Source organism: Nymphalis io, chromosome 4 (assembly GCF_905147045.1).
Source record: "Nymphalis io chromosome 4, ilAglIoxx1.1, whole genome shotgun sequence".
NCBI lineage: Eukaryota > Metazoa > Arthropoda > Insecta > Lepidoptera > Nymphalidae > Nymphalis > Nymphalis io.
Window position 1 is genome coordinate 12,174,978 of NC_065891.1, and position 15,121 is coordinate 12,190,098.

At 34.2% G+C, this 15,121-nt stretch overlaps 1 protein-coding gene across 1 annotated transcript in view; it reads right to left on the reverse strand.

Annotated features, from left to right (window-relative positions):
* LOC126768122 (protein shank) overlaps window positions 1-2,350 on the reverse strand; it is a 195,331-nt gene extending 192,981 nt beyond the window's left edge. The window contains exon 1 of the mRNA XM_050486034.1: window positions 2,180-2,350. The gene's annotated coding sequence lies outside the window, so the exon portion shown is untranslated. The remainder of the gene's footprint in view (window positions 1-2,179) is intronic.
* Window positions 2,351-15,121: the final 12,771 nt, after the last annotated feature.

The following is a 15,121-nucleotide window of genomic DNA, read 5'->3' on the forward strand; positions in this document are numbered from 1 at the left end:
TACCTTTAATAAATGGAACCAACAATAATAGCTTTTTTGTATTTTACATAATGAATATCAAGATGTTTAGAACACGTGAATCTTGTATATAATCAATGGTAAATAAGTAATTTTGCCAAATATCTTAATGTGACATTAAGATATTTGGCAAAAATTGCCAGTGGCATCCATAGGACATAGAAGCTCTTTTGTAAAATCATCATCATCATCAATCATTTTGTCATACTCGTCCCCCTTCCAAGGAGTCCAAACGCGACGACGGCCAGTACAGTCGGGAAGAATGTTCTGCACTAGCCGCCTCCACCTTGCCGGCCCACAAGATGCCTCTTCACACCTCGTTTGAAGGAACCCGGGTTGTATGAGGAGGGGAACACGTGAGCTGGTAAAGAATTCCATTTTTTGGAAGTGCGACAAAGAAAGCTACGTATACAGTTATAAAAAAATGCAATATCTTATTAAATTCATGTGAACCATGCGTTATATTTATGATTTAGATTATTTATAATTGCATGTCTCTACTTCTTATTTATTTGTATACTTTTTTTTTCTTAGATGTGCTCGAGGAGATCTATCGAGAGCTAAATGTAAAATGTACGCTTGGTATTTTTTGTGTCTTTTCTATTTGTTTTTAATTCTGTTACATGCGCAACATACCAGTTATGTTTTAAAGAAGTAATTAAATAAAAATAGTTATGTGTTGGTTTTAATTCATTTCATATTAACGTGCCGCTTAATAAAGGTTTATTTAAAAAAAAAAAACGTTTTATCGAAGACGGGTCTTTTACAAACTTCCGTAACTAAACAATGAGAATATAAAAAATATGCTATTCATAACGACAACAATAACTTTGAAAAGCGTTGGATATACCGCGTTTCTGAGAGCAAACTTCCTTTTCAGTGTAATAGGTGTAGCGTAGACTTTAACTCTTTCATATTACTTGTTTTTTATAATGATACATTTTATCTAAATATTTAATATTAAAAACATTATACCAATTAGAAATTATCATAAGTTTTTATAAATTATTAAAGAAAAGTAGGTGTTAGTAATTGCCCACCACTGCCCATAAACATTGGCGATGTATGAAATATTTACCTTTATTTCATCAATGCTACCAACCTTAGGACCTAATGCTATGTCCTTTGTACCTGTAGTTACTCTGGCTCACTCACCCTTCAAACTGGAACACCATATATGGTATTGCTCTTTGGCGGTAGAATATGCGATGATGAGTGATGAGTGTGTTATGAGTGGATGGTACAGTAGTTTTGTGACACAAATCCTCACCACCAAGTAAATAAAATATAAGAGTACATCTTTAATGATTAATCAAAGTAAAAAATGATCCCTGAAAAGCGATTAAATCATCGCGATTACAAAAATAATACTTAATAAAAAAGACACAACAACAGTTTATTTTGATAAAACGTGTATCACCTTTTAAAGCGAGATAACTAATTCAACGAAGGAAATACTTTAAAATAGTAAATCTCATATTAAGACTACAGCATCCGCACCATTAATATACTCCATTAAAATCCGCATATATAATTTTATTCGAAACGTATTATTAACTACATATTGTCTGTACGTGGGCATAAAGGACCCCTATCCTTATAATGTGTATTTTATATTAAACAAAAACTATTTAAACGCAACTTATGTAAAGATTTATAATTGGATAAACTAGCGTTTTATCTCCAACAGGCTAAAGGCTCATTTAATTACATAAAGGTTATTGAGCGAGCATTCGTTGGCAATGATCCTAGAATTACATCGGAACCATTTCTCCGAACTAAGTGACAAGCGAACCGAAACTCTCAAAGTAACCCTTTACCATTAAGAACGGTTATCCAAACAATCAAAAGACTGTACATTATGTTTTAAAATGTACCTTATCTTCAAAGTCGCTTTAAGATATTACTCCAAGAGATTTGTATACGCATCTCATATCGTCCTGTTTCCATATTGTATTGTGCAATGTCAACTAGAACCACGCAAGTATGTATATACACGTACAGAAAAAACATACATGCTTCCTCGTCTACCTTCAGTTCAAATTGTCTATATCTCCGTTAAGGTTTATTCTTCTATTCCGCCGAACACAATACATCGACGCAATATTAAGCAACCCCTGTTAGTTTAGGTCCTGCTATTTACATACAAATTTTCACTCACCCCCAATATAACAGCCTCCGATTCAAGTGTAAAATTCACCACAGATTCATAAAACACACATCACGTTTATTACATAACACTTCAGCCAGTGTATAAAACTTCGATGCATCAAATTTGAGTGTTTATTTTCGTTTCCGATAGGTTCTATTGTAGGCGCGAACAGTCGCGCGCGAATCAAACCAGCGACTGGCCGGTATCGAGCGAGCGGCCGCCACTCCCCCGCGCCTCTCTAAACCAATTTATAATACATACGGCGACGCAGCATCCCTACTAATACACCCCATTCAAATCTCGACCTTGTACCGATAGCATAGAATGCAAATTTCGTTAGAATGCTATTTCCGCAGAGGCAAAAACGCCGGTGGTTTTTACAGAATCGCGAAGGGTGCGAATTGTACGTATTCGGTTTCCGACATTCATAATTGAAATCAACTCTCAATGCAAAGAAGCAATAACATGTACCCTCTATACATAATGACTTAAATTGCTTTCATTATAATATTTTAATATTATCATAAATTTTCGAATATATGTATTTTGTAAAGTTTGCAATTTGAAATATTACATATTAGTTGAAGTTGTAGAGGATAGTGTAATAAACATACGACACTCAGAATACACATTAAAGCCTATATTTTAGGTAGGTTAAGCGAATTTTTACTCTGTTGGTACGCTATTTGGCAAGTGTTCAAGATTCATCGCTGCATATTGTGGCCCGTTCGAAATTGATTGCTGAGTTGCACTGGAGTGACTTTTGCCAAATTTAATGTGACTTGTATTTAATCTTGCGAAAGAAGGATTAACGCAACGAAATTGCGTTGATAATTATCGAAACGTATGTATAAAAACATATAGGGAGAAATGGATTTTTTTTTATATAGAATAGGAAGGCGGACGAGCATATGGGCCACCTGAGTGGTCAACAAACGCCCTTAGACATTGGCATTGTAAGAAATGTCAACCATCGCTTACATAGCCAATGCGCCACCAACCTTGGGAACTAAGATTTTATGTCCCTTGTGCCTGTAATTACATTGGCTCACTCACCCTTCAAATCGGAACACAACAATTTCAAGTACTGCTGTTTTGCGGTAGACTACCTGATCAGTGGGTGGTACCTACCCAGACGAGCTTGCACAAAGATCTAACATCAGTAAAAGGAAATGAGAAAGAGACAACTATTGTCATAGAAGATAGATCCTTATTTCCCTTTAACGAGAAATTTATTAAGCTATGTATTTAGATTCTCAGTTCTCAAAAATGTATTAAGCGTCATCAACGCTAATTTTGTGGTAAGGCTTTGTGCAAGCCCGTATGATACGCAAATCAATTATTTTCCCACACAACAACACTACTTGTTGTATGGCTGTGTTCCTGTTTGAAGAGTGAGCGAGTCGTGTGGTTAGTAGCGTATTGGAGATGTAAGAAATGATTAACACATTTGTCACCAATGTCTATAGGTTGATCATTTAAAATTTGCCAGTTCAATTCAATTAAATAAACAAATAAAAAACAATAAAATATAATATTTTGAAAACCCATATAGCTTATTTGTATTTTTTAAAACATTTTCATTTCTGATATCCTACAAATTTATGAGATCGAATGGAATGAAATATAAATTTAAATTAGTTGCACCACTTTCGGAATTCAATTCTCGCAGAAATGCGATCCTTCGTCACTTTTTTCCCCTAAGCAGTGTCCATGACATAGCCTTTGAAGGTATTACGAGGGATAAAATCTTTTGAAAATAATTTTAACATTTCGTTCCTTTTAAATTTAGGTGAGTTCTGATTGAGTTTACAGATGGAGATAGGTTTTTATTTTTAATTAAAATATTATCTGCAAGAATTATTATTATTTAAAAATCGTCCTTTTTCGCTCGCATAAGAACTTACAAATGATTACATGTATATTGAAGTACAAAGAAATGTCTTGTTTTATTTAAGTTAGGAAACTATACATAAGTAGAACAAGAAAGTTATTATCTCAATCGGATGAATGGTTAAGCAACGACAAACGTACAAATAAAGACTCATTTTTTATATTTTATTTATTGTTTTGTTATAAAAAACATAGGATATCGGGACATATTCATATTCATACGGTGGAGGCCTAAACGGGCTTGCTAACACGTTATTGTCTTCCTTCATTGTCGGGTTATGCTATTATGGCATATATCTAAAAATTTTGAACAGGTAGAATTCAACATATTTACTTAGTGATATACTTTGGTGCCTTTGTGGCAAGGCACCACCCTCTAATCAGATATTCTACCGGCAAACAGTAATACTTAATATTACTGTATTCCAGTTTAAAGGGTGAGGTAAGCCAGTGTAACTTTAGGTAAAAGGGATATAACAGTAGTTCCTAAGATAATAAATATAAATATATAGAAATATTTCTTATAATGCGTATGTGTATATAAAAACCTATGTTATATACAAAATAAATATAGACACAAATAGTATCAGATGATTTCTTAAAAATAAATTAAAGAGATATTGAGAGATTTATGCGGGCCTTAGCTAATATACATAATAATAATGTCCTCCAGACGGATTTCGGCCACGGAGATCAATCTCAAGTGTGCACAAACGAAGGTGCACTTTCTATTTCCTAACTCTTATAATCCGACGGGACGGCAATCCGACACGACCGGAAAGAGTTCAAGCACACGAACAACGGCTTTACGTGCTTTCCGTGGCACGGGAGTGTACACACTTCCAACTTCCAGACTCCGCGCTGCTACTGAGAATTTTCTAACAGAAAAACCCAATATTTTTTTATTGGCCCATTGAACATTGAACCCAGGACCTCCGGGTCCGCGGCCTTACATTAAGCCACTAGACTAACGCGGCTGTCGAGTCAAATTATACATATGTATATAACAAAACACGCAATAATGTTGTCAATTGCCTTTTCTTCGTTTGTTAATATTACTTAACTTCAGGTCACTCTAGGCAAATATTGTTTATTAAAGTAATACATGTAGTATATAATAATAAATAAAATATAATACATGTAGTATATATATACGCATTGTTTTGCTTACAACTATGATAAAAAAATGCAATACTTTTTTGAACTATACAATTAATTTGAATAAATATTTAATTATTTTACGTACCTTGTGCTTTTATTCCGAAATTGTAAACAATGTGTTTCACTTTATATTTTTAAGAAATTATGAGGTTTTGACAAATGAGTTCTAAATTTAAACGAGACGTAAATTAAAATGACGAAATTAATATTATTCATTTTTATTTTAAATCAACATAAGTAAGTTATTGTAGGAAAAGCTGACCCAAGCATATTTAAATTAAAATCTGGTTTCGTTAACTGTTCAAACAAAGATAAATAGGGACGAAATAAAAAACGACTATTTTCTGTTCTCGTAAGTCTAGATAATAAGGATTCCACTCCAATGCTAAGATCTTAATCTCATTCCAGCAACCCGTATCAGATTACAAATATACTAATTCAGTGACATATCTCCATCTCTCTTTCTTGTTGGGTTTAGCTATTATTTGAGAGAGACAAAACATAATATTATGTAACAATTGTTTTCTACACACATTCACTTGTCCTATTCAGTGAACTCGTAAGCTGGTATTTGAGTAAGTTTTATGAAGACTTCCGTAAAGGACAGTTCAGTGATTTATGTCAAATTAAAGTAATTACGTATACGCCGCCTTATATTATAACACGCCGTTTTGTATAATAATATTAAGCGCTGATTAGTAAAAGGTTTCTGATAAAAGATATCAGAAGAGGTTTTTGTACTGGAAAATTGATAAAACTGACTTATTCATCAGATAAACTTTGACTGCCGTTAACTGGCGAAAACAAAACTTTAACTAAGCAATAATTTTTTTTATCGGTTTGGAGTTTTGCGACATTACACTTTAATTACTTATTTATAGAGTATAAATATTTTAAGAAAACATTGTGATAATTCTCTTTAACTGCTCCGTTTTCAAAATTAGTGCTAACTAATAGTGATGTACCGTAAAAAACGGTAAATTAATTAACAAATTTTACTTTCATTAAATTTCTTTCTACCACTTATTGAAAATAAGTATTACCAGATTAATTCGATTAAATAACATTTCATTTATCGATTATTGTTTTAATAATTTAAAATATATCTATAAAATTCTTAATATTTACATTCTTAAAAGCTATTTGTAGTCCAACTTTAGATTTAATTAATTGTGCTCTTACACTGAAATGTATCATTTTACACGTGAATGAAACGCCAAAACTTACTTTAATCGTTTACAATAAAATTCATTTTTAAATGTTCACCGAGGAAGGGTTAACGGCTACGTGACCTAAGGACAATCGTCTTTTTGCCTAATTAAAAATACAATTCGATTTGCTCGTTGGTACATTTTTATTGAACAATACGTGCTGGATTGAAAAACGAGACAAAAAGTCGATATTGTCTGTGCTTCTTACTGAGCTTATTTAAAAATAGAATAGCATTTGTTTTGATGTAAAGCAGAACTTTTAAGAACGCACTTCCTATCTCACAAGTGTAAAGTTGTCAACCAACTTACGGTCATACGTTATTTTGATACGGGTATTTTTTTAAGCCTAATACTTATAAGCGTGACGCTCATAAACATTAACACTGTAAAAAATACTAACCATTCCTTACATCGCCAATGAACAACGAACCTTGGAAACTAAACAATTCTGTTCCTTAAGCCTGAAATTACACTGGCTCCACCGCTCAGCATACGCTGGAAGCGTGCTCCGCATGGAACGAGAGAAGCAGATCCTTGTCCCTATAATCGGACTAGACATCTCCCTTCGAGCAACGACATCGGTAATGCTCCACAGGGAATCGACGTGGAGGGTCGTATCCCCCATCTGTGTGATCGTCATGGTCCAGAAGGAGACGATGGATCGGGAACGGGAAAGGGCCGATCCCGCTTCGTGAAAACGACGCAAAAGGTTTTAAAAGATAGGGTGTGACCCCAGGGCTATGGACGTATAATTTGGGGGCCTCGTGTATCCTGTTTCAGACGGCCCTAAGGAAGACAACAGCCGAGTGGCCTCGCGCTACCGTAAGCACTAGCGATTTCTACTGAGACACGGGCACAGCACGGAAAGGGATGCATTATATGGACAAGATCCGGAAGCCTCTGATCTGTAAGTGGGTAAGAATCCCACATAACCCACAACCCCAAAAGGCTCGGGCTCTTGTGGGTGATGAATAATATATGTTGTCTGTATCCACCGACCCGCACTGGAACAGCGTGATGAAATATATTTATCATCAAATAAATATAAGACCACTTTATTCTGAATAAAAAAAACCGCTAAACTGTTTTATGTTAAATGTTATGTATGTAAGTCATTATTGTGCAATAAATAAATAAACGATAGAATGAGTTGCTAATAAATGTTAATATAATAGAAAACATCAAATAAGCCCGCCTGCAACGTTTGATCTCCACTGTTATCTTATTTCCCTCTGAGAGGTACGCCGCGGTGAGAACGCATGAATAATTGAGAGAGCATCCAGCTCGTGAATGGGTATACGCGATAGCATTGCTTGTAATTTGACTAAAGAACCGACCGGATGCGATAAGCCTAATATATTCAAACTCGACGCCAACTATTGTATCAATATGTAAAATTATAACTGAAAGGGTGTTACAGACTTATCGAAATATTTAAAAGGAGTTTTAATTTAACAAATATTTTTTGTTATATATATTATGATGTTTTTCTGCCTTTTTTGACTTCGACGGCAACTCTCAAGCCATCTGCGTGAGACGTATTATCATGCACAAGAATGTGCGCAAACAGGTGCACTCTCTATTCCCTAACTCTCATAATCCGATGGGACGGCAATCCGACATGACCTGAAAGAGCTCAGGCGCAGGACCAACGGCTTTACGTGCTTTCCAAGCACGGGAGTGTACACACTTCCAACTTCCAGACTCAGGGCTGCTGCTGAGAATAGAAAAACCCAATAACTTTTTATTGGCCCGACCTGGGAATTGAACCCAGGATCTCCGGGTCTATCAAGGGTATATCAAGCCACTAGACCAACGAGGCAGATTAAGAAATATAAATCTTGTTACAACTGGCTTAAATTAGTTCATCCCAGATAAATTATTTATATAGATAAATCATTTAATGTATATGAATAAAAAAAACAAAAAGCAAATGAGATATAAAAGAGTTTTCATGTAACGAACCTCCGTGTCGAGTTCAATGATGTATATTATAATTATCTGGTTGAATTCACGCACAATGTACTGTCCATTTAAGTTAAATTTTATTAATACATTATTTTCAGAGTAAAATTAACAATGGATTGGACTCATAAGGACGTATAAGCTACGCCGTAGTATGTCACCTTTCTATTTACGTCATTATTGCCAATACGCTGCTGGTCGTAGAGTATATGAAGACGTCTCGTAGCTATAAATACATCACACAGCTCACTTGTCTTCAGAGAAATACATAACACAGTTCGCTCGCATGGAAAAATTACCAATAAGACGGTAATTTTTGAGACAGTCTTACACCAACACGCACCAAAAATATTATAATATATTTATCAAAAAATATTCATTCATTTTATTTTTATTTAATATGACTTAAAATGGGCCTGATGATTAGCGGTTACCACTACCCATAGACATTGCTACTTACATTATTTTTATTACCACATCACTAATGCTCCACCAAATTAGGGAACTAAGATGTTTTGTCCACGTTATTTTAGGTATTGATATAATTTATATTATATTAGTAATAAATATTTTCATCATCCACTTTAATTTCAATTGTAAAATGTCCTAACTCCCTTCCCAAAAGTGAACAACCTTAGTAATAATACATAAGCGATAAGGCCGCACTTAGTACTGAATATTGTTTTTGTATACTTTTTAATTTTAATGAATGTGATGCATCATTAAGAGTACAAATAAATAAATATCAAACAAAACAAATATACATTTTAAACCCATTTTATAAAAATGGTACTTCCATTGTCCATTTCAACAAAATACATGTACATAAAATAAACAAAACAAAAGCTACGAATAATAATTGTTTATTTTAATGAATAAATCCAGTGTAGGTGTTTTAAGTTTGAATTAATTAATAAAATAAATTTCAATATTTTTTTCTGCTCCTCTGAACTACATATTGACATTAATTTTAAGTTATACCTAATAGTAAGTGGTCTCCACCGCCCATAGACTGTAATTACATAGGCTCACTCACCCTTCCAACCGGAATACAACAACACTCCGTATTACTGTTTGGCGGTAGAATATGTAATGAGAGAATGGTACCTACCCAGACGGGCTTAAAAAAACCCTACCAACAAGCAAAGTACATTTTTGACAATTAATAGGCAATAAAGCATCTATATTTAATAAAAGTTTTTATATTCTGACGAGCCGGTTGGCGTGGTTGGTAGAACACTTGCCTTTCACGCCGAAGGTTGTGGGTTCGATTCCCACCCAGGACAGACATTTGTGTGCATGAACATGTCTGTTTGTCCTGAGTCTGGGTGTAATTATCTATATAAGTATGTATTTACAAAAGAAAAGTAGTATATGTAGTATATCAGTTGTCTGGTTTCCATAGCACAAGCTTTGTACAAGCTTAATTTGGGATCAGATGGCCGTGTGTGAAAAATGTCCCAGGATATTATTATTATTTTATCATTATTAATGTTTAAATACCAATACTAATCAATGGCTTTGTTTCTTTGTAGGTTACATAATTTTCTTACAATTTCACGATAATGAGAACTTCAAACAAAACAACGTTAAAATCATATCATTCAAAACTAACTTGACTTCAACTATAACTATCAAAGACGTAGTTATGGATATAATAACTCAATACATAACAGGCAATTACAGTACCGGAGGAGGGTCCTTATTGAGGCGGAAAACTGAAAGACGGAGCATAATGAAGACCCGGGGCGAAAACACTTCGATTACTTTACGAAAATACACGTCATGTGTCGCTCGTGAAGGGAACAAGTGCTTATTATTTGAAATTATTTAAGCATTCCGACGCAAAATAAACATATTACTATTGCTATGTAAACTATTCAGTTTCACTAACAAAGATCAACGATATTGATCATATTATTGTTATTATTAGTCTTTGTTTATACACCTATATACAATACGTATATATTACTTGTATAGCAAGTCAACCCAGTGGGACTGACTGACGCAGACCTTGCTCACACGCTACCTTGAGGCGGCCTGTCAAAACTATCTTATGAAATTGAGATGCGATAATAGGCAATTTTAGTTTAATACTATTTATAGTATTGACATATTCCTAACATTGGTCATCATAGTAACATCCTTTTATCATCATAGTAACATTCCTTTTGAGGAGAAGGTTTGGAGATTATTCTACCACGCTGTTCCGATGCGGGTTGCTGGAATACACATGTGGCAGAATTTCAGTGAAATTAGACACATGCAGGTTTCCTCACTATGTTATCCTTCACTGTCAAACACGAGATGAATTATAAACACAAATTAAGCATATGAAAATTCAGTGGTGCTTGCCCACGTTTGAACCCACGATCATCGGTTAAGATTTACGCGTTCTAACTACTTGGCCATCTCGGCTCATATTCGTCATCATATTCTATGAATATTAAACCTCACCTGTACGAGTGTAGGTACTAACTTTTAATGTTAACATTTTTATAATAGACTTGTCAATCACCCATACATGTCAGATTCAATCCATTCCATAGCATTGAAATGGATTGATGAAATAAAATACAAACGGTCTTCTTAAGAGGCGAGAAGTCCAGAAGTGAAGAATATATAGGGAGTGTTAACACTGCTAGTGTTATAGAATTAATAATATAATATTAAATATATAAAATCGACACGAGTATTTGAAGTAGCTTTGGCTGGCACCATATTGGCAATATTAAATTATGCCCCATTCAAATATAGTAACAATTTTTCATGACATTACTTAACTACAAACTTCACTCGGATCTGATGACATCGTTTTCGCCGATATCAGCCACGGTGGCCATTCTTAAGCTAAACTCGCCTTTTACGCAGAACATATTATAGTGCAAAAGATTGTGCGCAAACACAAGTGCATTATCTATTCCTTTACTCTCATAATCCGATGGCACGGCAAATAAGACACGGCATGGGATTGCAGACTCCGGGCTGCAATCGAATTTTTCGTATGTAAAATCTCGGTCTGGAGTTTGAACCCAGGATCTTCATTCTTATAGAGAGCCTCTAGACCAAAAGGGTGAATATGCTCAGTTGTATAAAAAATAATAGTATTCTAATTGGTTTAAGCAACTAATACTCGTCGATAGTGGAAAAATCTGAATATGTAATGAAGGGTTTTCTTTATTACGCAATTATCTGACCTCGTTCTTATTGAGTACAACTATGTACATCGAGATCAACAGCTACATATGCTATTTCATTAGATACGTACTTTGTAGCAGGTTTCGATCATGTGACCAATTAATACGCTAGCTGTGTTTATTGGCTCGCTCAGATTATAGGCTGTCGTTACAGGCTACCGTAAATCCTTACTCGCTAGATTTCGCGCCTCGTAGTAATTAAGTCTTACAATGTTTTAAACGGTGTCGTTTTAAGATCTATTATTTCCCTTTTAAGTCTAATCTTACTACATCAAAATAATGTATATGAGTGTCTATGGTATTAAAGAATATTAATCTGTACACTTAAACAAAAGTTTTGAATGAAATTTATCTGTCGTTGTTTTGTGTGAAGTATTTTTATTTCGCATGCAATTGCACGCGTATTTCTTAACGAATAAGGTAATTATTTTAGTAATGATAGCATTATAAAAATTCAAGAAGAATCAATAAATTGATTTGACATTACGCGAGCAGATCTGCGTAAAAACTTGCGAAATTATCATTAACTCGTATACATAAGAAGTAATACATACTTTAATATTTTGTGCTGTTTGTATTGGTAAGTAAGGGATTACTTTTTTTTTAACTTTCACTTTTAAATTTGAATGAATTCTTAACTAATTCAATGAAGCCATGGGCAGAAACTAATTAAATATAAATCACGGTCGTCGATACATTTTCAACCGTGGAATAAATCCGCATTATCTCATTACGTCTAGAAATCCTCTTAACTTAAACGACCTACTCATACTTTCTTTCTGCTTTGTATATAGCAAGAGCAGAGTAGCTTTTTGAATAAATAATTACCACTGCCTATGTAGACGTAATTATTTACTGGTGGTAAGGCTTTGTGCAAGCTCGTCTGGGTAGGTACCACCCACTCATTAGATATTCTACCGCAAAACAGCAGTACTTGGTATTGTTGTGTTCCGGCTTGTGAGTGAGCCAGTGTAATTACAGGCACAAGGGACATAACATCTTAGTTCCCAAAGTTGGTGGCGCATTAGCGATGTAAGCGATGGTTAACAATTCTTGCAATGCTAATGTCTATGGGCGTTGGTGACCACTTACCATCTGGTAGCCCATATGTACCTATTTTTAAGACTTTTTAGAAACCTATCAAAAACCTTAACTTATAATAATATAATTGATATAATTACTTAATCAATTTACATAAGGAAAAAAATTCTGCCCAAAAATCTACGCTTTATTTAAAGCGATAGATGTAAGTCTTATTTAACTGTTTGCTATTATAAATTGCATACACATACAAATTACCTTTAACTTGTCTTACCTACAAATCCGGCCGGTCTAAGCCCAAGTAATATTGTACCACACACTTTACACTACACTACATTATAAGTAGAAAGGTTTTTAAAGAGATACTAAGAGTGGTACGAGATTATCTATAAAATCAATATAATAAATTTTGTTCCACTCATAAACAGATTTATGGGTAGAACAAAATATGCTAGGCGCCGCCGATAGGTTCGACGCCGCCTAGAGGCCCAATGGCCCGTGGCAAATATGAGTGGAAGTTGTTTGTTATGCTCTTCTTTATTTAATTTTGCAAAAGTAATTTTATGTTAATTACTTTGTTAGTACCAGTTTGGTTTTTGAATACTAAAAGCTTAAATGCTAAATATCTAACTAGAGTCCTACCTTTTTATGAGGACAGGGGTCCGATATCAACTTTACTAAAGAAATCTACATAATCTACATATATCTAGGAAATAATAGCCATTCTCTACTATTAATCAAATTACTCATGCCAACATGCAAAAAATAGTTGTATCTCTGATGATACTGACATGTAACATAGAAGTTTTATATAAATGAGTATTATATTATATTAAAGGTCGTCCAATGCAGCGTGCAAACCTGGCGTATGCTATGGGCTTCTTTGCGTCTTCTTTAAATTTGATTTAAAAAAAAAAGACATTAATCAATGTCACTTGGGAAAGAGAATCTCAACTACGTTAACATATATACATATATGAAAGATGACATTATATTTATAATCCTACTCCAAACCAGCTTAAGTAATGTACCTGATTTTGAATTTAAATCAAATCCATCATTTAATCCCTTGCGTTATAATTGTTAGGTAAATTATCCTCAAAATTGCTCGTTAACGAAGTCTCGATTATTATGAAACACGAGTTTTTTAATGAACATCATTATATTTAAAATGAAATATAATTGGAACGCTTTTAAGTATTTTATGAAATTTACATAAAATTTATTCGAAATTATGTGTTGAGGGCTCCGAAAATGTTTCTCTACTGTACTTAAGTCTCTCCTGTTGAAGAAGAATACGATCAATTAATCATCATCAATCCGCCAGTATTATGTAGCAATAATATATTTTCTTTTGTAGATACATGTTTCAGACATACAACTTGTACAGTGTGTAGTTGTTGTCAACAATTTTCCTACTCATATGTTATTTTACACCTACTATGTATGTATACGGTAATTATTAAGACTGCCTCGTTGGTCTAGTGGCTTGATGTAAGGCCGCAGGGCCGGAGCTTCTGGGTTCAATTCCCAGGTCGGGCCCATAAAAAGTTATTGGGTTTTTCTGTCAGAAAGTTCTCGTAGCTTGAAGAGCATGCCTAATGAACATCACAATATGTGCCCGGAGTGTCAAATACTAACATAAATACTGGTAGCAGCCAAGTGTTGACAGTGTTACATTCTTGTGTCTTTCTTCAGTCGTAGGTCCTGCGCTGATTCTCTTCAGTCGTGATCGATTACAGTACCATCAGATTATGAGAGTGAGGAGTGCGTAGTAAAAGCCTGTGAATATCCCACTGCTGGACTGACGTCTCCTCTCTTTTATTGAGGAGAATGTTTGGAGCTTATTTTTGAGGAGAATGTTTGCTGCTCCAATACTTGTTGGTGGAATACACATGTGGCAGAATTTCAGTTAAATTAGACATATGCAGGTTTCCTCACGATGTTTTCCTTCACCGTCGAGCAAGTGATGAATTATAAACACAAATTAAGCACTTTAAAAATCAGTGGGTTTAAAGCCACGGTCATTGTGCGCATGAATCTTAAATTCATGCGTTCTAACCACTAGGCCATCTCGGCTCTTGTTTGAGGAGTGCGTTAGTATGAGAAATGAATTGTGATTACTACACTCAAACATCCGGAAGAAAAACACGACGCTTTCGAACACATTGCATTTAATTATGATACCTGTTCTAACCATAAGACTATCTCTGTTCATAAACTCATGAATACATAAAGGTATGAATATATATATGTATGTATGTAAACATGACTATCTTGAGCACTAAATTTGCTTTGCCAATTTTAACATAATATATGTAGAGATTCGTTAGCGTTCCGAATTTTAAGATGACGTCACGCGAAATTAAATCAAATATGGATGATATATTCAAAATTCAACTGCGCCAATTTTTTTTATAAAAATAAATTCAACGACCTAACATCTACGAAATTCTTTTCTTGATATTAAATATTATATTAAA